This window comes from Macaca nemestrina, chromosome 7 (genome assembly GCF_043159975.1).
Source record: "Macaca nemestrina isolate mMacNem1 chromosome 7, mMacNem.hap1, whole genome shotgun sequence".
Classification (NCBI taxonomy): domain Eukaryota; kingdom Metazoa; phylum Chordata; class Mammalia; order Primates; family Cercopithecidae; genus Macaca; species Macaca nemestrina.
In genome coordinates this window covers 48973496-48999713 of record NC_092131.1, presented here as the reverse complement: position 1 = coordinate 48999713, position 26218 = coordinate 48973496, and the positions used below count along the sequence as shown (strand labels likewise).

General features: G+C 37.2%; 1 long non-coding RNA gene across 7 annotated transcripts in view; it reads right to left on the bottom strand.

The window, feature by feature from the left end:
* Positions 1-25903, bottom strand: part of LOC105473630 (uncharacterized) — a 104026-nt gene extending 78123 nt beyond the window's left edge. Inside the window, exons 1-6 of one of the 7 annotated variants that reach the window (XR_982360.3) lie at positions 25841-25897; positions 22922-23113; positions 17135-17247; positions 16580-16745; positions 5989-6096; positions 373-506 (exon numbers count right to left, since the gene is read on the bottom strand). This is a non-coding gene — a long non-coding RNA (uncharacterized lncRNA). The other 6 variants (XR_982361.3, XR_982364.3, XR_011625833.1 and 3 more) reach the window with 6 other exon arrangements.
* Positions 25904-26218: the final 315 nt, after the last annotated feature.

Genomic DNA, 26218 nt, shown 5'->3' with positions numbered 1-26218 from the left:
TGTTGAATTTTGTGAAATGCTTTTTCTGCATCAATCAAGATGATCATATGGGTTTTTTCTTCATTTTGCTAATGTGGTATATTATAGTGACTGATTTTCATATATTTGATTATCCTTGCATTTCAGGAATAATCTCAATTGGACAAGTCATACAATTCTTTTGGTATGCTGTTGAATTCTCTTTGCTAGTATTTTATTGAGGATTTTTGTGCCAGTATTGTGAAGCAAATAACGTCTGTTGCCTATCACCATGAGTAGCAGTTTTAGGACATCAAACTCCTGGATGGTTTGCATGTATCTTCCAACTTGCAAGAAAATTGCCAAGAAAGGCACAGCTTACACAGGCATTGGATGGAGCAATGCTTTACTTACGTAAAGAACAGGCAGAAAAATATCAGCTTAAATGGCAAGCAAGGGTCCTTCATGGCCAACAGATTTTGCCTCACAACTAATGCAAGGAAACTGTCTACTGCAAGCGAAGAATCTTGACCTCTTCCCCATGGGGTCTGAAATATAAAAAGTGAGGGGTGAGCCTGGGCTCCAGTGACACACATGCTTAAGCAGAACAAAGGAGTATACACCAATCCTGCAACAGGGAAAGATATTCCCAAACACCCAAATAATGCCCAGCACAAGCTGCAAGGGCTCCTTATTTTCCTGTAAGGAAATGTTCCAGGCTCACAGCCAGTCTTATGTGACTATGCAGAGGACAAGAATCCGTGCATGACTGCCTTTTCCCACAATTTTCCATCAGGGATAGTGGTCTGTAGTTTCCTTTTCTTGTAATGTCTTTGTATCAGGGTAATGCTGGCCTCGTAGAATACATTTGGAAGTGTATTCTATTCTATTTTTTGAAAGAGTTTGAGAATCATTGGTGTTACGTTGTCTTTACACTGTGTTTGATAGATTAACCAATGATGCCACCTGGGTTTAGGCTTTTCTTCGTTGAGAGATGTTTGATTACGGATTTAATCTGCATACTAGTTATAGGTCTGTTCATATTTTCTTTAATGATTCAGTCTTGGTAGGTAGTGTTTTTCTCAGAATTTATCCATTTTATCTAAGTTATCAGGTTTGTTGGTATACCATGTTCTTAGTACTTTCTTGTAATCTTTTTTATTTCTGTTAAGTTGGTTGTAGTGTCCCCTTGTTCTTTTCTAATTTCATTATTTGACTCTTTCTTTCTTTGTTAATCAATGTAGCTAAAGACTTGTCAATTTTGTCAGTCTTTTGAAGAACCAGCTTTTAGTGTTGTTGATTCACCTATCTTTCTGTTATCTGTTTTGTTTCTCTGCCTTAAGCTTTATCGTTTTTTTCCTTTTACCAGTTTTGAGTTTAGTTTGTTCTTTCTCTAGCTCCTTAAGGTATACATTTAGGTTGTCAATTTGAGATATTTTTAATGCAAGCATTTATAGCCATAAATTTCCCTCTTAGCACTACTTTCACTGCATCTCGTAAGTTTTAGTATGTTATATTTTCATTTTTATTTGTCTCAATATATTTTCTAATTTCTTTTGTGATTTCTTGACATGTTGGTTGCTTAAGAGTGTGTTAATTAATTTCCACATATTTTTAGGTTTTCCATTTTTCCTTCTTGCTATAATTTTTAGTTTTATCCCATTGTGATTGGAAAAGATATTTTGTATTATTTCAATATTTTAACATTCATTAAGACTTGATTTGTGTCCCAAAATATAGTTGGTCCTGGAGAATGTTACATGTATACTTGAGAAAAATGTGTATTCGGCTGTTGGGTGGAGTGTTCTGTTTATTTTTCTTAGGCCCAATTAGTCTAGTGTTTTTCAATTCCTCAATTTCCTTATTGATTTTCTCTCTGGTCCTTCTATTCATTATTGAAAGTTGGTCACTGACATCTTCTACTATAATTATAGGAAGACCTGTTTTTAATTCTGTCAGTGTTTGCTTCATGCAGTTAGGAGCTCTTATGTTTGGTGCTTATATGTTCATAACTGTTAAATCTTCTAGTAAATTGACCTTTTTATTATTATACACTGTCCTTTCCTGTCTCTCCTCACAGTTTTTAACTTATTCTGTCTGATAGTAGTATAGCCACTTCTCTTTTAGTTACTCTTTGCATGAACTATCTTGTTATCATCCTTTCACTTTCAATCTGTGCATGTCCTTAAATCTAAAGCGAGTCTCTTGTAGAAAACAAATAATTGGATTGTTTTTTCAATCCATTCTGCCAATCTAATGTCTTTGGGAAGTTTAATCCATTTACATTTAAAATACTGATAGGAGAGAGCTTTCTATGTCATTTTGTTGTTTTCTGTGTATTTTACATTTTTACACCTCGTTTCCGTCCTTATTGATTTCCTTCGTGTTTAGTTGATCTCTTTGTAGTGACCAGAGACAAATTATACAATAAACGCATTATACTTTATTAAGAAATCTCTGCCTGTAGTCTCTTGCCCCAAGTGAGTCTGTAGATAATATTTAATAATCTAATGTATAATTTAAAATATTTCTTTTATTTTATGCTCTAATTAGCAGAAAATTGAAGACATTTTGACTCCCTTCTCATTTCCTTTTGAGTACCTTCTGTAGATATTTTATTTGAGATTTAATCATGGATTATTATATACAATATCCTAAAGTGATAACAATCTGTTTTAAACTGATACCAACTTAATGGTTGTAAACAACAGCTGTACTCTTTTACAGCTCTACTCCACTTTTGTTATTGATGTTACAAATTACAGTTTCATATATTGTATACCTATTAACAGAGATTTATAATTATTTTTTATTCTCTTGTCTTCTCTGGTCTTTTTTGGGCATGTATCTTCCCTGAGCCTGTGCACGTGCTTTTTTCTTAATTCCCCCCATTATACACAGCTGTTTTTAAATGTCTTAATTTCCCTATGAGTTTCACCCCTGCATTTTCTGAAGGACTTATATGTTCTACTGTATTTCTCTGTCTGTAGTCTTTTGTTCCAGGTAAATTTGCAGATAATGTTGAAAACTTTAATGTCTGATAATTTAAATTTTTTATTTTATGCCATAATTAGCACAGTACAAATTGTATTATATGATAAATCAAGATTTATTTATTATGTAATTTGTTTCTTGTCACTTCTCTTTGACTTCAAAGTCCATGTTCTTTCTGTTACATCTCATACATGTAGATTTCAATCATGAAAAATAAATGACAAGATCTGAAGGGAATGTAAAAGTTATAGTAGCTGCCATGTTAGGATGATTGAATTATGAGTGATTTTTTTTTCCCCCTTCTAAGAGTTTGCCTAAGATTTTTTTATAACAAAAGCAATAAATTATACAATTTTAAACTCAGAAATGCAGATAAATGGCACAGTAGAGTGGATTGCATTGTTATTTTAAAAATGAATATTATTTTAAAAGATGTTTTACATATTTATATTTTCCTTTCCTCATTTTAAAGCTTTCCTATAGGTAGAGATGATAAATCAATGACCATTTCAAAATCTTATCCTTATTCAAAAGAACAATTTTCAAAGGGGAAGTGAATTTTTCACCCTCAAAATGTGCTATAAAAATCGAAGATAATCCGAATGTTTGTAATTTAAAGTACATTTTTTCCTTGAAAGCAGTGATAATTTTAGAAATCTTTAATTTTACTTTCTGGTTTTAAGATCAGATTCTAAAAGGAGGCATGTGTTTTGGTTTTGTTTTTTTTTTTTTTTTTTGGTTGTTGTTGTTGTTGGTTTTTTTTTTTTTTTTTGAGACGGAGTCTTGCTCTGTCACCCAGGCTGGAGTGCAGTGGCACGATCTTGGCTCACTGCAACCAAAGAGGCATGTTTTTAGGTATTAATAAAAAGAAGGTGTTATGGGAAAAATTCACCATATGATTATTTACATTTTATTTCCTGTCTGTAATTTCTTCTTATGAAAGAGAATCAGCACATCATTTACTCACTCTTAATATCAATTTGGATTCTCCATGGTCTTTCCTGGATTGCTCTTCTATTTAATATAATAACCAGCTTCTTGCAAAAAATGGAAACAAACTAAGTAAGAACACATCTGAAACAGAGGGTGTAGAAGAAAAAAGAAGCCAGAGCTTGGAATACAATACTTGTAATAGTTTTCATTCATCAGGACTGCAGAATGTTTCCACAAAGCCTTTTCAAATGTTTCAGAAGAGAAAGGAGGAACAGAAAAATGATCAGATGTTTCTCAGTAAACCTCTTATATGGGTTATAGTTCCACATTAAATTTGTTAATTTTGTCACTTAAAAATAATTTTAAAATATAATGCAAGTCTCAACTTTACTTATTAATCCTCCCCACATCAGCCTCACCCCATATTTGGATGCAGACTGGCATTTTTATTCAATAGCAGCTTTTTCTGAAAGCTGTGTTTCCATTTTTCCCCCACCATGTACTTCAGTAAAGGTAGAAATACACATGTACAAATCTGTGGAGTTATTTTCATTTGGATATATTTTTTATACACATTATTTCTGATTATCAATCTAATTTTCCTTTTTTTTTTTTTTTTTTTGAGACGGAGTCTCACTCTGTTGCCCAGGCTCGAGTGCAGTGGCATGATCTCGGCTCACTGCAAGCTCTGCCTCCCAGGTTCACGCCATTCTCCTGCCTCAGCCTCCCAAGTAGCTGGGACTACAGGTACCTGCCACCATGCCTGGCTAATTTTTTTGTATGTTTAGTAGAGATGGGGTTTCACCATGTTAGCCAGGATGGTCTTGATCTCCTGACCTCATGATCTGCCCGCCTCGGCCTCCCAAAGTACTGAGATTACAGGCATGAGCCACCGCACCTGACCTCAATCTAATTTTCTTAAAATTGTATGCATTTTTTTTAGCTCTCTCATATTAACTCAAAAAGTATGGCCTGAGGGATTGTTGTTTCAGTAACTATGGTCCCTATATCATAGTAGCATCTTTTTTGGGAGAAATTAGGAAACTTAGCCTTTCATCTTATTCAATGTGATGTTTTAAAAAAATTCAAAGTATGAATTCTCTAAATATATACATAGATGCAAACATGGATATAGTTATAGATATGGATGGAAGAACAGGTAGATATAGATGTGTGTGTCTACAGTAATGGATAAATATGAGAGCCAGAGAGCCTCTATGTATCTTATAAAAAGACCCTTGTTTCCTTCAGCGGAAGGGCATAGCTGAGCAAGAGACTGAAAACCTAGTTCTTAGAGTCACAGTGCTCTAGTGACCTTTGAATACTCAAGGCAGATGCATTATGAAAATCCAGGGCCCTAGTGGGCTTCCTGAAACATGAGATTGGAGAAATCTGGATGGATACTCCTAAGGATGTTGACTCTGCATCTTCTACCTCTGGACCCTCTAACCTTGGAAAGGTGGCCCATGTTTCCCTAATAAGAGCATGTGCTTCTGTTGTGTTACCGTGTTACATCCTCACCTCCTCTCCTGGTTGCCAGACCAATAACTAGAGCTAAATCCCTACACAAACTGTCAAGAAACATGCTGGGTGGGATTAAGGAAAAAAGATACTATGTAATGAGGACTTACAAGAATTCATTGGCCTGTAACTGGGATTGGATTTTGAGGCTACTTGATCAAGGTGCACAAAATATAAAACTGGTCTTGCAAGAAATCACTGGCTTGGTTGCACTTGCTTATGGACGGGATTTAACACCCTGAAAAAGGACTCTAGGGGAAGGGAAAATGTGCTGCTGGCGTGGTTCTTGGAAGCATGGAAAAGTAATGGGAAGCACTGAATGAAATGGGAATTCCCGAGTTGGCCCACCAGATGGTAGGGGGAGGTACAAGAAGGAATGAAGAGGCTGAAGGAAGTGGGCATGCTGGAAGACATATATAAGGCAAGAGACCAACCAGAAATTATGCTCCATGTTCATTACTGGGCACACCAGATTTCCTCTATACTACTTTATATTCCCATTATCTAGCACTAACTACATTTCTCTGACAGTCATGAGCAATCACATAAAACAACAGCATGGCTTCCTTTTTTGCCTTTTACCTCAGTGAAATGTGGACCTCAAAAGCATCAGATGACTGTCTCTACTTCCAGTTTAGTGGAACCATTCTTGTCCTCTAGAAGGGAGCATTCCTCCTCGGATAATAAAATCTGTATCCCATCACAGGCAGGAATATGGGCATGTCATGTAAAAAAAAAAAAAAAAAAATTGTGAGTGGATCCTTCCATGTCATTTTGAGAAATGTCACCACCATTCCACAGATCTCAGTCTTCAGTCTGTGAGAGAAAGAACAGTGTTAGGTTTTGAGTTAAGGACATACACCACATTGGCAGGAAAACATGCTGACTTTGCAGTGTTTGTTGCCAGCTAGTGTCATAATTTCGCCTTCCATAGATGTTACGTATTTCTTTTTTTTTTTTCTTTTGAGATGGAGTCTCACTCTGTTGCCCAGGCTGGTATCTGTGCACCTTCTTTGACACACAGTGGAGGTGGGGTAGAGAGAAAAACTGGATTCTTTTTCCTGAAGTACAGCAAATAGGAAATGTCAAGAGTGGGTCATAAAATGGACCCAAGTCAGCGATGACTTGGATCAGGTGCCAGTGACAATGGGTCTTTACATGATATTTTGTAGTCTCCTTATTGGAACACTTACCAGAACAAATGGATCTTATTTTAATGAAAATATTGTTTGTCACCATAATCAACAATGCCTGCTGGCATGTGGGAAGGGTACATAATGAAGTTTTAGAGTTCTGCATACAAAGATGGTAATACAGGATAGATGAAATATTTCTTTTTTTTTTTTTTTTTTTTTTTTTTTGAGACAGAGTCTCGCTCTGTCGCCCAGGCTGGAGTGCAGTGGCCGGATCTCAGCTCACTGCAAGCTCCGCCTCCCGGGTTCACGCCATTCTCCTGCCTCAGCCTCCCGAGTAGCTGGGACTACAGGCGCCCACCACTGCGCCCGGCTAATTTTTTTTTTTTGTATTTTTTAGTAGAGACGGGGTTTCACCGTGTTAACCAGGATGGTCTCGATCTCCTGACCTCGTGATCCGCCCGTCTCGGCCTCCCAAAGTGCTGGGATTACAGGCTTGAGCCACCGCGCCCGGCCATGAAATATTTCTTTATACAAGTACAAAGGGAGGGACACACAGACGCTTCCAACTAAATCAATTTTAAAAATAAGCCATCAAGCCACAGAAAGACAGAGAAGAGCCTTAAATGTACATTGCTAAATAAAAGAAGCCAATTTTAAAAGGCTACATACTATATGATTCCAACTATATGACATTCTGGAAAAGGCAAAACTATAGAGAGAGAAAAAAATCAGTGGTTGCCAGAGGTTCTGGGCAAGGAAGAAGATGACTGGGTGGAGCACAGGAGAATTTTAGAGCAGTGAAACTATTCTGTATGATATTGCAATGTTAGATACATAATGTTAGGCCCTTGTCAAAACCCATAGAACTGTACAACACAAAGAGTGAAACTTCATGTAAACTATGGACTCCAATTGATCATAATGTATCAATGAGTTATTAAAATCTTGCATTAGTGTGGGTGAGGGCTGCATTAGTTGAGAGTGGGGCAGGGGGAGAAGGAGTATGTGGGAATGCTGTCTTTTAAATTCCTTTTTCTGTAAACCTAAAACTACTCTAAAACAGTCTATTGACTTTTTAAAAACTGAATTGGTATTTCTGAGATAAGTTTGGTATAAGAAAAAAATGATTAGGATTCCAGAGAAAAGGGAATTTTCTTTAAGAGAGAAATTTTCTTTTTTGTAAGATAGAAATCTGGTTTCAATATTTTTGTCAAGATCAGAAGAAACTTTGCATCTTGTCTCCCATAAATATTAGTTTTATGTATTTGTCATGTACTCATTATGTATTTGAGTTTTATATATTTGTCATGCTGACTTTTTTTCTGACTCTTCTTTTTGCACTATTATAAAATAAGACTTTTTTTCTCTTCTATAATAGGCTTTCAAGATGTAATTCATTAGTATAAAAGGATTATGGGTGGGATTTTTTTGTTTGTTTTAGAATGGACTTTAAAACAGGTTCATCCTTAAACTAACAGACCTTTCCAGGCTGCAGAGGCATCCAGATATCTTCACTTGAACAACCATCTTTAGATGTTCCACCTGAAATCTTCTTCTAAACCCCCAGTCTTTACCTTAGAGTATTGCAGTTGCCTCCTGGCTGGTTTTCCTGTTTGGCCCTGTTCCACACTTGCCACCTGTTCTTACCAGAGCAACCAGATGGGTTTCAGTAAAGTCAAATCATGCCATGACTCTACCAGAAATCCTGGAAGGAGTCCCGTCTAGTCTGCTCCAGTCACACTAGCATTTTTGCTGTCCCTTGACTTTGCCTTTGCTGGTCCCTCTACCTGGAGTGCTCTTCTCCCAAATATACCTCTGGTTTGCTCCCTCACTTGCTTCAAGTGTTTCCTTAAACGTCACTTGTTCAATTTGTCCTGCATTAACCACTGTATTTCAAATGTTTGCCTTCTTTCCCATTTTTGATCTGTAGCCCTTATCTTCTATACTATTTTGTTTATTCATTTATCTATTGTGTGTACTCTCTGTCTCTTTTCCCTAAACCATAAACCATGTGGGCAGGGATTTTGTCTGCTTTGTTTACTGCTGTATTCTCAACACTTAAAATCTACCTGGAATGTAGTAGATGCTCAATACGTGTTTATTGAACACATAGAATAAAAAAGGATGTCCTCTAAGAGCAAACTTCTTCTTGAGGTTTCTGTAGCAACACCCATAATAAATCTGGGACACTTTCTGGAGCAATTTACTTTCACATGGTCTTCATAGACATGGACCTATTTTTAATCCCACTTTCTAATGGAAATGGCTCGAAATATTTACTGCACAGCTGTAGAATGTAAGGAATATCAGATGTGGCCTCTGATTTCTGTTGAATAATTTTTGAGGACTCATAGGGTAGATGTCATAATTATGTAAATAATACTTTTATTCCAAGAGCAATTGTTAAATTTAACACTCTTTCCACGTTTTTATTTGTGGTAATGGTGTCCAACTTTCTTGAAGTGGTATTTTCAGATTCATATACTTGTTGCATATTTTCCATACCAGCTTTATGGTTTAATGTCCTCCAAAGTAATAGATCAAAAGGTATATATTTATTACCTTTTTAAAATCAAAGAATGATTGTGCATCTGCAATGTTATTTAATAGATAAGCAGAAAGGAGCTTTAACCATCCAACTGGTTCAAACAGTAACCACCTCAATCAGTTGAGTTCATACTGACATCTGGAGGCCAAGCCTTGGCACTACATAAGGGCTATTACCCATTTCAGAGCTCATCAGAGTAATTAGTGCCTCTAAACTTCTTTAAGTAAAAATCTGAAATGTCTAAAAACATCAAAAAGTAGTTTAAAAAAGAAGTTTGAACTTTTTACCTTCTACGTATAGCTCTGTTTCTGAAAATTTGAGTCTGCATTTGGGAAAAGAATAACAGCGATAATGAGGAACATCTGAGTGCCCGGTAGATGCCAGGCAGCACAGGAGTGCTCTCATTGCGGCAACCCATTCAATCTTCAGACCACCCTGTGAGATAAGGACTATTATTATCCCCATTCTGCAGTTGAAATCAAGGCTCAGAGGGATTAGTAATTTCTTCGTGTCACTTAACTAGTCTTGGTGCAGCAGAATTTGAACCCATATTCATGTGACCAAATCCCCAGGTCCGGCACTCTTGGAGATGGACCAGTTTACACTGTTACAGAGATTCTTCAACAAGGATTGTGCTAAAAAGCATAGTTATCTTTAAAGTTGCAATTGTTGGCCGGGCGCAGTGGCTCATGCCTATAATCTCAGCACTTTGGGAGGCCAAGGTGGGCAAATTGCTTGAGCCCAGGAGTTCAAGACCAGCCTAGGCAACATGGGGAAACCCTATCTCTACCAAAAAACACAAAAATTAGCTGGGCGTGGTGGTGCATGCCTGTGGTCGCAGTTACTTGGGAGGCTGAGGTAGGGGGATCACTTGAGCCCAGGAGGCAGAGGTTGCAGTGAGCCAAGACTGCACCAGGCACTCCATCCTGGGTGACAGAGTGAGGCCCTGTCTCAAAATAAATAAAAAAGATAAAATAGCAGTTATGTTGCACTGTATTTTTGTCAAAGGACATTCCTGTGAAGAATAAGCATTCTGGATCATTCCTACAAGGAGCCAAGGTATATAACTTCCTAAGTCATAAACACTCAAAATAGACCGTCAAAAATGTTACCTAGAAGGAGGCTCAGTGGAAGGAGACAGGAGTGTCTCAGAAACCATCATTTCCCAAAACGAAGTCTAAGGTCTACTTTTTTGATACCTAATCTTTGTACATATTAATGGGGTATGTGTGAAATTTTGTTACACTCCTAGAACGTGTAAGCCAGGTATTTAGGATATCCATTGCCTCCAACGTCTATTTTTGAAGTGCTTTCTTGGGCTAAAGGAGTTGGGACCACCCCTATCCTAGTGGAGACCTGAAGGGCTATTTATACAAGGCCCGTACTCGTGAAAGGGCTCAAATGTAGATCTTCAAATGGGGTATACTGATGACACTGAAAGATGTCATATAGTTTTAAGCTTATGTTCCATTAACTGTCCACCTCCATTATGTGGAGCAATGACTTTTATGAATGTTGTTATTATCTTCTAAATAACAGAGTTATATTGCACTTTTTTTTCTAAGTATTAATTTGTTACGTGTATTCATGCTATACTTCAACTATTATAAGTCTATTTTAGCACCCAAAAAAATTTTAGTAAGCTAAGAGCCTCCAAAGATGGAAGGATCCCAGGTCTCTGTAGCCCTTTTAAATGCCCAAGTGGACAGCTCTGTACCTTCCACAAATGTGCTTGGAACATTTAGCCAAGAAAATGTTAATCTGTGCTTTAAGGACTCTCTTCTCAAACTCAGCCTTCTCTTCTAGGAAGTAGTTCCACTAAATTATCGTCAGGCCTTTGTTGATAAGTCAAACCACTCAAAAGTTATGGGTTACAGATAATATCTAAGAAACTAGAAAAAGATACTTTGCTTTTGGAAGGTGGATGATTAAGTAATGAACTTCACCCAGAGCATTTTGGCTAGTGTAGTTCCTGTACTTGGCTAAAGGGACTTAGCTGACTTCAGTGTTTCTCGATGATTTAATACTCCTAATAATGAGGGCATGCTTACTGTAGAAAGGGAAAAAATGATTTTTTTTATATTAAGGTGGTGACAACAGACATCTCAAAAAAGAGAACATTCATGTATTTTTCAATCAAAATTCACTGTAGGACTGGCAAATGTCAGTAGGCACAATGTTTTGTCTCCTCCTGTTTCTAGCCATATGCCCAGAGATCATAAATGATGAGGGTACTTCTTACACTTCGTCCCTCCAAGTTTTCCTTCATTACAAACTTGTCAACTCAATCTGTTGATGATAGCAGTCTGGCAAGAGCCAGTATCTGTCTACCAGCTTGGGAGAGAAAGGAAGATCTGTTAGGACTAAGATTGCCTGCTTCCATTATTGTACTACAGGCAATTCTGTAAAGCAATTAAAGGTGCTCATTTCGAAGCATATTTTGTCTCCTCATTGGGGGCAGTATCATCAGCCATTGTTGTTATTACTATTTTACATGAGAACCAAGTGTAATAAGGTGGTAGTAAGCTGACAACCTTACGTCACCCTCGACTTCTTGCATTCCTTCACACAAGCCACCCAACCTCTCCCACAAAGTTATATATATAAAATATTATATTTAATATATATTACATATATGTAATATATATTATATATAATGTAATAAATATTATATACACATATAAAATGATTTGAGTTGTCTTATGAAGAATAAAAATGAATGGGTGGCCAACTTAAGTAGATACATAAAAGTTGGCCACCTAGTCTTTTTTATTCTTCATAAAAGCACTTGAATCATTACAAGATCTCCATTCACACTGTCACTGGCATATTAGGGTGCTTATTTTTCACCTAGATAATTGTAATTGTCTTCCTGTCTCCAAAACACAACCCTCAAATGTTCCCTGCACACTACAGTTAGAGTGAACTGGCTACAGGTGACCTCGCTTATGTTAAATAGACGTAAGCTTGAACTATAGTCCTGTTACTAACTAGGCAACTTACTAACCCTCAATTTCCACATCAGTAAAATGAGGATGATAATCATACTTAGCACATGAAGTATGATGGCAGTGAATAAAAATATATCAGAATCACAATAGGAAATCACACATTCAAATGAGTAATTGAGGGTCATTTAATAAAGGGACTGTTTACAAACTGGAAAGAGTATAGTCATAAGAGATGATGAACTACCCCAATGTTGGCAAAATAAAAGTCATTACCACCTTAGGCCTAAAAAGGCAAAGAAGAGAATAGATACCCGAACCCAGAGAAAGTTTAAGTTATAGTTGTAGGAGAGGACACTGACAAATGCTTCAACAGAAGAAAGCAACTGTCCTTTGATGACCCAGCAGAGGTAAAGCTGAGGGATTAAATGATCTAAAATCCCTCCTCCTCTCCATCTAATCTACTTCTAGTAATTCCCATTGGTCAAACTAAAATAGAAGCAAGGCTGTCTATTGATGCAGCCACCGAGTTCAGTGTGTGGGGTTCAGAGCAGAGTGCAGAATGGTGGAGAGTGGAACTGGAAGGCAGACAACCGCTCCCTAGAACACAGTGCATGTAAAGCACTTAATACTACTTCTTCAGGATGCAAAAATTCTTGGCTCTTGCACCAATAACACAGATAAAAGGGATAAAATAAAAACCCTAGTTTTCTGTAGAGCTATTGAGCAGTGAACACAAGGAAGCCATGATGAATGAATTCACAAGAAGAATGAGCCCTTTATAGGTCAGCAGAGCTCAGTGGCAGCTCATCCCTGGGACAAACACAGATGTGTCTGGCAGAGGACAGGGCCTGCCAGAGATGAAGAGGCTTCAGGGATGATGAGAAAACAACTGAGCCCTTAACTTCAGCTGAGCTGGTGGGACTAATCTGAGGAGTCTAGCTCCAGGCCACAGTTCTGTGTATGTTCATTCAAGTCTGACCACAGGCAATTACAAGGCTTTGCCTGGCAGGCCTCATAGGGGGAAGCTGCCCTTCCACACCAGTCTTGGTGCACAGCCAGTGCATTGCAGTCTCGGGGCGGGGGCGGTGTTGCAGGAAAGGACTCAGGCGCCCCTGGGCCAACCATGCTCATTTACCTCTCTGCATGTCTAGCCTAGGCGCCTCCATTTGAAGACCTCTTTATGGGGGTCCTCAGCTGAGGCACATTTTGAGCAACTCTGCCAAGACCTCCTCGCTAGGGGGCCTTGACTAAGACATGTTTCTCCACTCTGACTTAGTACTTTTCCACTCCTAGCCCTTATGCACTCTGTCTCCCCCACAGCCTCCTGGATCCATATAATGACAGGATCCTTTTGTTCACAGCTGCTTGGCAGTGAGACAATCCCCTTGTCTACACTGCTTTACCTCACCCAGTGCTGTTCTATGGGGGGAAATGAAACATTGAGGAGCCAGCACCTATGCTGTCTCTGGCTTACTCCATCACAGAAAGTGCATAAAAAGTTTATCACTACTTTCAGTTTGTCTTGTTGTCCTGAGTAACCACCTCAACACATGGGAGCTCAACAAAATCAGAATTTGGAAGAGGTACAAACACGAAAATGAAAGTGAGAAAATTACAACAGATGCCTCAGAAATACGAAGGATTATAAGAGACTCTCATGAAAAATTTTATGCCAACAAGTAAGACAACCTAAAGGAAACAGATACATTCCTGGAAAAATACAACCTACCAAGATTGTAAATTTGGTAGATTGTAAATAATGACCAAGATTTGGCCAGGAAGAAATAGAAATCCTGAACAGACATATAACAAACAAAAGATTGAAGAGGTAGTCAAAAACCTTTCAAAAAATAAAAGCCCAGGACCAGATAGCTTCACAGCTAAATTCTACCAAACATCCAAAGAATTAATACCAGTACTCCTAAAACTCTTCCAAACACATCTTATAAGGCCAGTATCGCCTTGATACAAAAGCCAAAGACATTTCAAGAAAAGAAAACAACAGGCTAATTTCTGTAATGAATATTGATGCAAAAATGCTCAATAAAATATTAGCAAACCTTTTCCAACAATACATCAAAAAGACTGTACATCATCATGACCAAGTGGGATGTATCCCTGGCATGCAAGCCTGTTTTAACAAATGGAAATCAATCAGTGTAATACATCACATTATCAGAATGTGAGATAAAAACCACGTGATCATCTTAATTGATGCAGAAAAGCATTTGATAGAGTCCGACATCTTTTCTTGATAAAAACTCTCAACAGTTTAGGTATAGAAGGAAAGCTCCTCAGTGCAATAAAGGTCATCTATGAAAAACACACAGCTAACATTAATAATCAGTGGGGGAAAACTGAAAGCATTTCCAATAAGATCCAGTACAAAGCAAGGATGCTCACTCTTGCCAATTCTATTCAACATAGTTCTGGAAGTACTAGCAAGAACAATCAGAAAAGAAAAAGAAATAAAATGTATTTAAACTGAGAGAGAAGAAGTCAAATTACTTCTATTTGCAGATGAAATGTTTCTATATGTAAGTAACCTTAATGATTCTTGAACAATCTTAAAGATTCCACCAAATACTGTTTAAACTAATAATTGAATTCAGTAAAGTTGCAGGATACAAAATCAATATAGAAAATCAGTAGCATTTTTAAATATAATTACCTAACTGAAAAATAAATTTAAAAAAACAAATGCCATTTGCAATTGCATCAAAAAATACTTTAGGAGATGAAAAATCTGAAAACTGTAAAAAATTGATGAAAGAAATTGAAGACTCAAATAAATGGAAAGATATCCTGTGTTCATACAATAGAAAAACTAATACTGGGCCAGGTACAGTGGCTCATGCCTGTAATCCCAGCACTTTGGGAGGCCGAGGTGGGTGGATCACCAGGTCAGGATTTCAAGACCAGCCTGGCCATGATGGTGAAAACCCGTCTCTACTAAAAGTACAAAAGTCTAACATCTTTTCTAGGTGTGGTGACAGGTGCCTGTAATCCCAGCTACTTGGGAGGCTGAGGCCGGAGAATCACTTAAACCTGAGTGGCAGAGGTTGCAGTGTGCCGAGATCACAGCCTGGGCAACAGAGTGAGACTCTTTCTCCAAAAAAAAGAAAGAAAAATTAATACTGTTAAAATTTCCATACTATTCCAAGCAATATACAGATTAAACACAATTCCTATTAAAATCCTGATCACATTCTTCACGGGAATAGAAAAAACTAATCCTAAAATTAACATGGAAACATGAAAGACTCCAAATAGCTAAAATAATTCTGAAAAGAAAAAATAAATTTCGAGACATCACATTTCCTGATTTAAAACTATAATACAAAGCTATAGTAGTCATAACAGTATAGTACTGAGCTAAAAGCTGTCGCATAGACCAGTAGAACAGAGATCTCAGAAATAAATCCAACCATATATGGTAAACTAATTTTTGAAAAGGGCATCAAGAGGACACAACTGGGAAAGGATAGTCTCTTCAATAAATGGTACTGAGCAAATGGGATTTCCACATGCAGAAAAACAAATACTTCATCCACAAAAATCAACTTAAAATGGATAAAAGACTTAACTGTAAGACCGGAAACTATAAAGCCTCCAGAATAAAACATAGGGGAAAATCTCCTGGACATTGGCAATTCAAGACCAGATGTAAGACCAGAAACTATAAAACCTCCAGAATAAAACATAGGGGAAAATCTCCTGCACACTGGCAATTCAAGCAAGACCAAAGGTACACCAAAGTATTAGTATTATTGGGTAAATTTGTGAGTAATTCTTAGAATGATTTATACCTAAAGGTAAAAATCCAATCACATTTAAATCACCGAAAGTTGAATTTTGCCTCTCATCCCCTTTTCCCCCTCATAAGCTATAACACATTTGTATAAACCCACAAAAAGCCTACTTGTGGAGTCTAATCACTGACTATTATAGATTATTTAAAACTAACTGGAAATTAAGAAGTAGCACTTATAAAATGAATAGCATATTCAATGAGAATATATAATTATAGTTCTAAATTTGTAGTTATAATTCTCATTTTGAATTTTTTATTATGTGATTGGAGTTTTAAAAATCGTTTTTGGCCTTCATTCTACTCTAATAGATAACTTCTAAATTTCTAGTTATACTTTAATCTAAAATTCTGTTGATTCTGGCTGGGCGTGGTGGCTCACACCCGTAATCCCAGCACTGTGGGAGGTAGAGGTGGGCAGATCACTCGAGATCAGGAGTTTGAGACCAGGCTGGCCAAGATGGTGAAATCTGGTCTCTATTAAAAATGCAAAAATTAGCTGAGTGTGTTGGTGGGACCTGTAATTCCAGCTACTTGGGAAGCTGAGGTAGGAGAATTGCTTGAACCCGGGAGGCAGAGGTTGCAGTGAGTTGAGGTGGCACTACTGCACTCCAGTCTGGGCGACGGAGCAAGATTCCCTCTCACAAACAAACAAACAAACAAACAAAACCTGTTGATTCTGTGGCTAGCAATAATACAATTCTATGATTAATATCAGTTGACTTACCTAATACATAGTTACCAAACCCAATGATGCTTAAGGTGAATGCAAAATATAATCCTTTCTTGTAAGTCCAGCCCACTGTAAGCACAAAAGTTAATGATGGTAGCAGGATGAAAATGAGAAGTCCAGTTACCGAGAAGAAGAAGAGTCTGTAAATTTTTACTTGTCTCTAGAAAAAAGGAAGGGAAGGGAACGGGGAAGGGAATGAGGGAGGGAAGGAGGAGGGAAAGGAAAGAAAGAAGGGAGGGAAGGAGGGAAATAGATGTTAGTATCAATCTAACTAAACCAACATTTGCCCTTTACAGATCTGTTCCTGATCAAGAGCTTACTTGGTGTCTCTTACCATACTCTTGACACGCAGACTTCCCTTGCATATGGGAATATTTCCTTGCTCTACCTGCTGAATTATCTTCCTTGTGAATATTGCTGACCCTTTATTTCACTTCTCCCTCTTCATGTATTTTGTTGCACTTTACATTTAAAACCTGCCCTTCCTTCCCATCCTCCATATGTCTCATGCTGTAGTGTTCTTTTGTTTTGTGACCTGCTCACTCTCACCTCAAGCTCTGGGTCCCACTGGCTGAGTCCAAAAGGGTAGGATGAACAATCGTCATCTGGAAGTTTTGGACATCAATTTATAAACTATATTTTGTTCAGAGACATTTCAAAACCTGAAATCATGAGATAAATATATTTTCCAATCTGAAAATTGAATATTCATTTATAATTCTATATCCTATTAACTGATGAAATGCTTTTCATGATGAAATTCAAATTCTTAACAATGCAACATACTATCTCTTCATTCATTCATTCATTTACCCAAAAAGCATTTATTGAGCTTTTCCTATTAGTTCCATGGGAGATACTCAAGATACAAAGAGAAAAACTAGTTTGTCTACAGAGAGATTACAGTTTTATTCGAGGAAAGGAGGAGAGAGAGAGACAGGTAAACCAATATTAGAAATCACATGTCTTTTAAGCTTTTGTTTGTAGAATATCTTGTATGGGACAGACACTATGCTAAGAGCATTATATACTTCCAAAATGTATTATGATAAAGGGACATCATGTAAATAGTTCCTTGAATTTTAGCGCTTATTGTAATTATATTGGATTGTGGAATTTGAAGTACTTTCTAAATTTGGTAGGATATGGAGCTGATATTATGAAATTCTATGTGCTCTGTTGCTGCTCTAAAAGTTTGAAAACGGATACTCATGATCAACTTTAGAGACATTCCAATCAAGTACTTATTGGAATACCTGTAGCAGGAGACAGCAGAATTAGAAGAAGGTGGAAGAAATAGATAGCTAATTATTAGTATGTATTATGGACCTTTTAAGAAGCTTGGGAATAAGAGGCAATTGATATTGATGCTTTCATTTTCTGTGGGAGGATCAGAAAACCTCAGATTTTCAGAATGGTAAATAAACATTGGCTTCAACTTAAAGTCACCAGCTTCATTAGCTTCTAATAAGAGAGTTAGTCTTTCTTTTGAAGCTTTGAAGCCAGGCATTGACTTCTCCTTTCCTGCTATGAAAGTCCTAGATGACATCTTTCAATGTAAGATTGTTTCACCTGCAATTAAAATCTGTTGTTTTGTGTCACCACCTTCATCAATGATCTTAGCTTGATCTTCTGGATAACTTGCTGCAGCTTCTTGATCAGCACTTACTGCTTCACCTTGCACTTATGTTATAGAGACAGCTTCTTTCCTTAAATGTCATGAAGCATCCTCTGCTAGAATCAAACTTTCTCCTGCAGCTTCCTTACCTTTCTCAGCCTTCACAGAATTGAAAAGAGTTAGAGCCTTGCTCAGGCTTAAGGGAATGATGTGGCTGGTTGGATCTTCCATCCAGACCACTAAAATTTTCTCCATATCAGCAATAAGGCTGTTTCACTTTCTCATCATTTGTGTATTCAATGGAGTAGCGCTTTTCATTTCCTTTAAGAACTTATCCTTTGCATTCATGACTTGGCTGTTTGGTGCAAGAGGCCTAGCTTTCAGCCTGTCTCAGCTTTCAACATGGCTTCCTCACTAAAATCCTTTCTAGCTTTTGACTTAAAGTGAGAGATGTGACACTCTTCCTTTGACTTGGATGCTTAGGGGTCTTTGTGAGGTTATTAATTGGCCTAATTTCAATATTGTTGTGTTTCAAGGAATAGAGCGGCCCGAGGAGAGGGTGAGAGATAGGGAAATGGATGGTCAGTAGAACAGTCAGAACACATACAGCACCATCAAGTAAGGTCATTGTCTTATTTGGTCATGGTTGGTGGCACCCCAAAACCGTTACAACAGTAACATCAAAGATCACTGATCACACATCACCATAATAGATATAATGATAATGAAAAAGTTTGAAATCTTGTGAGAATTAAAATATAACACAGAAACAGTAACTGAGTACACGCTGTTGGAAAAATGCTGCTAACAGACTTGCTCCGTGGGTTGCCACAAACCTTCAATGTATAAAAAACACAATTATCTGTGAAGTACAATAAAGCAACAACGCAGTAAAGTGAGGTATGCGTGTACTCTCCCTTGAGTTTTCTTTCTCTGGACTTTACTTCCTTGGATTGAGAAAGTAACACCAGCCAGAGTCTGCTTCGACTCAGCATTGCTCTTTCCTGAGAAGGCCTGGGGCAGCTTGCTTAGACTAGGCCTGTCTAGTCTTTTAATATCACTCTTAAGCCAGCGAATATGAGCTCAGAGGGGAAGGAAAAGGAGTGTCCTGCCTCGGTTGGCCACTCACACTGGATTAATGTAAGCACAAGGGATTGTTGCCAAAGTGCAACCTGGTTCACAGGAATACACAGACACAAAGCCTCATGGTAACAAGCACAAACATTTTGCCTGGCCTTGTCTCCTCTGTGTATCTCCTTGTGGGATACCAGGAATATCAGGAGTGGACTATCTGTCCATGTCATTTCTCTTTATTTCACTTTGTCCCAAATAAACACATATTTTCCTATAAGGTCTCCAAACAGCCTCTACTAATCATATACTAAAGTATAAGAAATCATATATTAAGAAAGTGAAACAGTCTATAATCTATCACCTTAAATAATTTCTTGCCCTTAGCAGTGTTGACAGAGCATTGTGAGATAACAGAGCTCAGAGCCTAGGACCAGAAGAAGTGAATTCAAGTTGATAACTTTCTCCTAGAAAATCTAGATGTGAGATTTGCCCATACCTCATAGAATGGTTCAGAGAATCAATAAAATGGGTTTGAAACTGCATTTATACTATAATATTCTATAAGTATTCTTTGAAATAATATTCTTATTTTCTGAAGAAGAAAAATAAAGCGCTATATATAATATTTTGGTCTGAATACCCTTTTGTTGAGCTAGGAGTTCCAAAAATATAGGGCAAGCATTTTAACATAGTATTTTAACACATGCCATTTTAATATAGAATTGCTATTTGTCTAATGAAGTTCCAATGTTTTACATATAAGTCTGTGTCCTGGATACCAGAGAGGTACACATATAGTGGAGTAACAAACAGTACACCAAATATATGTTGAGAGGGCCACATATATACCTATATGTATATTTTTTTATTATGTATTTAGCAAGAATTTATTAGGTGTTGCATACATATTTTAAATATGGTTGTGAACCCAAGTATATATAAGAAAACAAAATTATTTAGTAAACATTAGCTCTTCCCTTCCCATATTCTGAAGGTATTTCCAAAGTCCTGAAAATGGCGCTGACACTGCCTTGCTCACAAAATTCAGGAATATGATAGTTTGAGGAATCCCCAATAAAGTATAGAAAATACAGAGTATCTGTCTAGTAGGAATTCTGGGAGCAATTGACCTGTAATCTGATGGACAGTAGGAGACAAATGCTCAATATGACTACTCTGGAACATGCACTTTTGGTGCATTGTTGTTGATAATATTTTGTTATGACAGCCCCAGCAGCATACACAGCATTTAAGATCATATGATCTTAAACATACGATTCAGCCACTTTACACCCAGGAATTTCTCCTAAGGAAATGACCAGAAAAGTGAGAAGGATAGAAGTATATCACTGAAGCATTATTTGTGAGTGAAAAATTGGAACTAATGTAAGTGTCTTAACAGTACAAGGAATTTACTGAGTAAAATGAAATGATAAAATGCTTTCCAATCTTTAAGAACTGTAGTGTGAAAGTATATTCAATGATATGGAAAATTAATAATCATACATTGCTGAATTTTAAAAAGGCTTTTTTTGTGTGTTCAGCTATAACCATTCATAACACCTATTTATGGGAAAAAGAAAAATGAAAAAAATTGCTATTTAGTACATAGTCAAGCTTAAATAATCCTTTCTGTTACTGTTGGATGAGCCAATCCCGATTACTGCATCTAATTTTAATTTACACATATTGGTATTTGCTGCCTTAGGCACAGCACAAAATTTAACAAAGCCTTGTTTCTCTAAATTGTGAATTTGGGGTTACTTTTGTCTAAACATATTAACACACACATAATGATGACGTAAAGAAATCTATCCCTTCTGTGCTCATGGCCTTTAAGTTCAGTTTTTATTTTCAATGATATAAAAAGGAAAAAAGAATGCAACGTCACAAAACAGAAAAAGAAAAATGAACGCTATAACCAAAGTCTCTCAATTGTTCATGAGGTTTGCACAAAAGTTCCCTTGGCTGCCTGTGGTCATATTTGAGACAGCCTGGCAATGTCAAAGCCATCTCAACAAATGAGAAGCTCATGGCATTTGAAGTCATGTCTAAACTCATCATTTAAATTCACAGTTTGCCTTAACTCCCATTTGGTTAAGAGAAAATAATTTGTTATAAGAATAAAAGAAAAATAGGCTTATTGACTGTTTTCGGGACTGCAAAATAAGGGCTATCTCCATTCCTCAGGATAGCTGGTATTTTAATTCTATTATGAGATAAAAATCGCAGAACATCAAAGAGAGTGGTCAAACGGTTTCACCTCCCTTAATTCTCTATTAAACAAGACCTTTGACAGCTGCCTGACTGCCTGAGGCTAGGTTCCTTCAACTGCCCTGGCTCACAGCTGGAGTGGCTCACTGGGACAGGGGAGGAGATGACAAAATGCATGCCCACCATTCAGCCAGGCCTCTGTGAGCACCAGCAGGCTCTGCACCGAGGGAGACAGGAGTCAGATCCATGTTCCTTTCCTCAGGGCAGAAACCACAGGTCGTGGAGATATCCAGTCCCAAAACTCTGACCTTATGTGGGCCCCTGGAATCCAAGGTTCTCCCAATTCTTTAACCGAAATGTTACAAGCAAATGAGAAAGATTTCTAAACAAATAGGATCATTTTGTTGGGAAGTTTGTAGGCATCACATTCACCTCCATAAGCAAGAACATGCAGCCTATTTTAAGTAGGGAAAATAGATCTGAGCATGCCATACTTGGAAATAGCAGTTATTACTTATTAAACTCCTATGTTGCCAGGAGAAGGAAAATTCCATGGCAGTGCTGGAGGTCTCTGACAGTCTAACCTGGTGTTTTCCAGGAACCTCCTGAGGGTCTTCCACAGCCACTACCTTAAATTATGCTGACTGTTTTTGTAAACCCTAATGGTTCTCAGTTGACAACAAAATATGCTAGAATTCTCTGAAGTTTAGTAGAAACCTATGGTAACTTTTTGTTTTTGAATCACAAAATTCTCTAGGTAAGTTCTAGCTGAATTCCAGAGAAACTTGTGGACATTACAGTTCTGTCAGGAGTCCTGGGGAGTCTGGCTAGTCTGGCTTTGCCACTTACCCCAGTATGTTGGGAAACTAGGTAGAAATACCACTGCCGAGACCACCTACTAAAGGGAAAAGGTACACAGAATTTGTTATGGAAGAGACAAATGATCAAAAATTCAAAATAAGAGAGAAGCTGCATATACTATTGAGATGCCATCTTAAAAATACAAGCAGGGTCTGGGTTTCCAGGATGAAGGAGTTACGGCTCATGTACATAAAGTTTCATGTTACTTTAAAAAATTTAAATGATTAGCATCATTTAAAACATTTTTTAAAACTAAACTAAACTAAAAATAAGACTTCTCTCCTGGCCCTCAAAAAATTGTTTAGAGATATGCCCTGCTCTGTGATTTTCCCTTCACCTATAACTCTCTTACTCCTTTGCATTCTCTTGCTGTTGTCTTTCTGTCTCCTGCTAGTATCGGGACTTATCTTTTATTTATTCTCATTGGATGAAAGAAAAACTGGTGCTATTATTTATATACATTTAGGAAAATACATAGGAGGCCAATCTATACCATCTTTTATCTATAGCACTCTTTCAACACAGACAGCAAATTTAAAACTCCAAAACAAAGCCCCTTCATCTCTTACCTGTAAAGATTTCAACTTCTTCTGTAGTTATGTCGGCATAGTTTGCCATTAAAGCTGCTTTGGCTTCTCAAATGGAATTTTTCAGCACTTCATGAATGTCTGTCTCCAAAATTTGAAATATTTTTGCCCCCATCAAGTAATAGCTCACAAAAGCCATCATCAGGATGCATTCAGAGGCTTAAACAAGTAATTCTATTAGAAAATGAAATAGCGATGGAATGAGAGGCACAGGAAGCTAAATTGCTTTAATTTAAAATGTCTCCACCCCCAAAACAAACCAAACAGTAAACAACAAAAATAGTCTTCTGCCCATCAAGAAAACAGCAGTCTTGTGATTCAACAAAAAAATACCAAAAAAAAAATCCCAAAATATTCAGGACGAAATAAAATTTGAACTTCAATTGTATTCTGACATGAAATAGCCTAGAATGTGCAAATGCAGGGGGGAGAATCGGTTTCTGGGGAATGTTGTTAACAGTTAACTTATGAGTAGAGGAGGAATGTGGTCAAGTACCACTGTTTATACTGGCCTTTTAGAAGCAAGTGAGTCCAAGACAGCTCATTCCTGGGGAAACGTTTACGGCAGATATAAAACGTGTATTATTAATCAGTTTGCCCAATCAAGATGAATTTGGAGAGGTTATCTATCCTGAAGTCTCTTTTTCCAGTTCTCACTTCCCATTCCTCTCTGTGCTGCTCAGCATGAGCAAATAAAAACTTTTTACTTGGTAAAAAGGTAACTGTTATCTTGATGAGACCTGGCTGGAATATTAAGACAAAGAAGCCAAATAACTGTCTTGATTTTCAAGGCTACAGTAACCAAAACAACATGGTACTGGTACAAAAACAGGCACATAGACCAATGTAACAGAATAGAGAACGCAGAAATAAAACCGCACATCTCCAACCATGTGATCTTTGACAAACCTTACAAAAACACTGGGGAGAGGATACCCTATTTAATAAATGGTGCTGGGAGAACTGGCTAGCCATATGTAGAAAATTGAAACTGAACCCCTTCCTTACACCTTATACAAAAATTTACTCAAGATAGATTAAAGACTTAAATATAAAACCCCAAAATATAAAAACCCTAGAAGAAAATCTAGGTAATACCATTCAGGACATAGGTATGGGCAATGATTTTATTATGAAATCACCAAAAACAATTGCAACAAGAGCAAAAATTGACAAATGGGATCTAATTAAACTAAAGAGCTTCTACACAGCAAAAGAAACTATCCTCAGAGTGAACAATCTACAGAATGGGAAAAAAATTTTTGCAATCCATCTGACAAAGGTCTAGTATCCAGAATCTACAAGGAGCTTAAGCAAATTTACAAGAAATAAACAACCCCATTAAAAAGTGGGCAGAGGACATGAACAGACACTTCTCAAAAGAAGACATTTATGTGGCCAACAAACATACATACACAAAAAGCTCAACATCACATGAGATACCATCTCATGTCAGTCAGAATGGCAGTTATTAAAAAGTAAAGAAACAACAGATTTTGGTAAGGTTGTGGAGAAATAGGAACACTTTTACACTGTTGGTGTGGGTGTAAATTAGTTCATCCATTGTAGAAGACACTGTGGTAATGCCTCAAAGATTTAGAACTGGGAATACCATTTGACCCAGCAATCCCATCATGGGGTATATACCCAAAGGAATAGAAATAATTCTATTATAAAGATACATGCACGCATATGTTCACTGCAGCTCTATTCACAATAGCAAAGACATGGAATCAACTCAAATGCCCATCAATGATAGACTGGATAAAGAAAATGTGGTATATATACACCATGGAATACTATGCAGCCATAAAACGGAATGAGAGCATGTCCTTTGCAAAGACATGGATGAAGCTGGAAGCCATTATTCTCAAACTAACGCAGGAACAGAAAACCAAACACCACATGTTCTCTCTCACTTATAAGTGGCAGCTGAACAATGAGAACACATGGACACAGGAGGGGAACAACACACATGGGGCCTCTCAGGGGAGGGTGGGGTGAGGGGAGAGCATCGAGCATCAGGAAAAAAGCTTAGTACCTAGGTGACGGGTTGATAGGTGCAGCAAACCACCATGGCACACATTTACCTATGTAACAAACCTGCATATCCTGCACCTGTACCCTGGACCTTAAAATAAAAATTGTCTTTTTTCCCCAGACAAATTCTATGGAGATATCCTTGATTTTTATATAGGTGTCCCGTCGGATCAAACCTACCTGCCTGCCAACCTCTTCCATCAGAAACGGAATTAGCTCTCAAGAGTACAAGCCGTCAGCACTATGGGAAAATTTTATTGTTGTGTGACTTATGACTAAAAATAATTCTTACACTTTGGAAATGCCAAAATAATCACAATTCGAAACTCTTCCTCAAATAGGTATATATATATAAGTCAATATGCCAATTAAAGCAAATACTTTAAAATACACCAATATATAGATGGATTACATACATAAATTTCTATGTGTGTTTTCTTCAAAGACAAAATAAATTTAATCTCCCTATACATAGATAATTCAACTTCTTAAAACAATAAAAGTGAGCATCTTAATTTTCTTCCAGATTTGTAGAATAATTATATTATTTGCTAGTCTATGCTTAAACTAAAGAATAATATTAGTTTCCAAAAGCAAAGGGACCTAAGTTAAGTATTAATAGAACATGAGATTCCTTTTTATTTTTATTGTACTCTATGGCTAAGGAAAATGATTTTAAAAAGTCTAAGATTCACCGAAAGCATATGAAAAAATAAAATGTATCCAGTGATTTGTCAAGAAGCATTTCTTTATATTATTAGGAGTGAAAATAGCCCCAGAAAAGTCCTCACCCAAGAATAGACCAGAGCTTATTGAGGTAGGCTTTCACCCAGATAGAAGGACATCTTAAAGCAGTCCCACCTCTAACTGGAAATTTTCCTGTATCTTCCTTCTCCTCCATGGTACATTTAGGCAATAGCCTATTAGCATCTGAGTGGTGATGTAGAACCCTTCTAAGTGATCTCATCATGTCAACATCACCGTTCTTTCTGGAACCTTGAGAGTGGCTAGTTCTACACACAGACCTCTTTTAATAGTTTCAATATATTAGTTTCTTATTCGTGCTGTAAAAAATTATCACAACCTTAGTGTCTTAAAACAATACAAATTTATAATTACAGTTCTGGAAGTCATAAATTAAAAATGGTCTCAGTGATCCAAAGTCAAGGTGTCAGAAAGTATGTTCTTTCAGGAGCCTCTGGGAAATATTTCCCTGCCTTTCATAGTTTATAGAAGCCA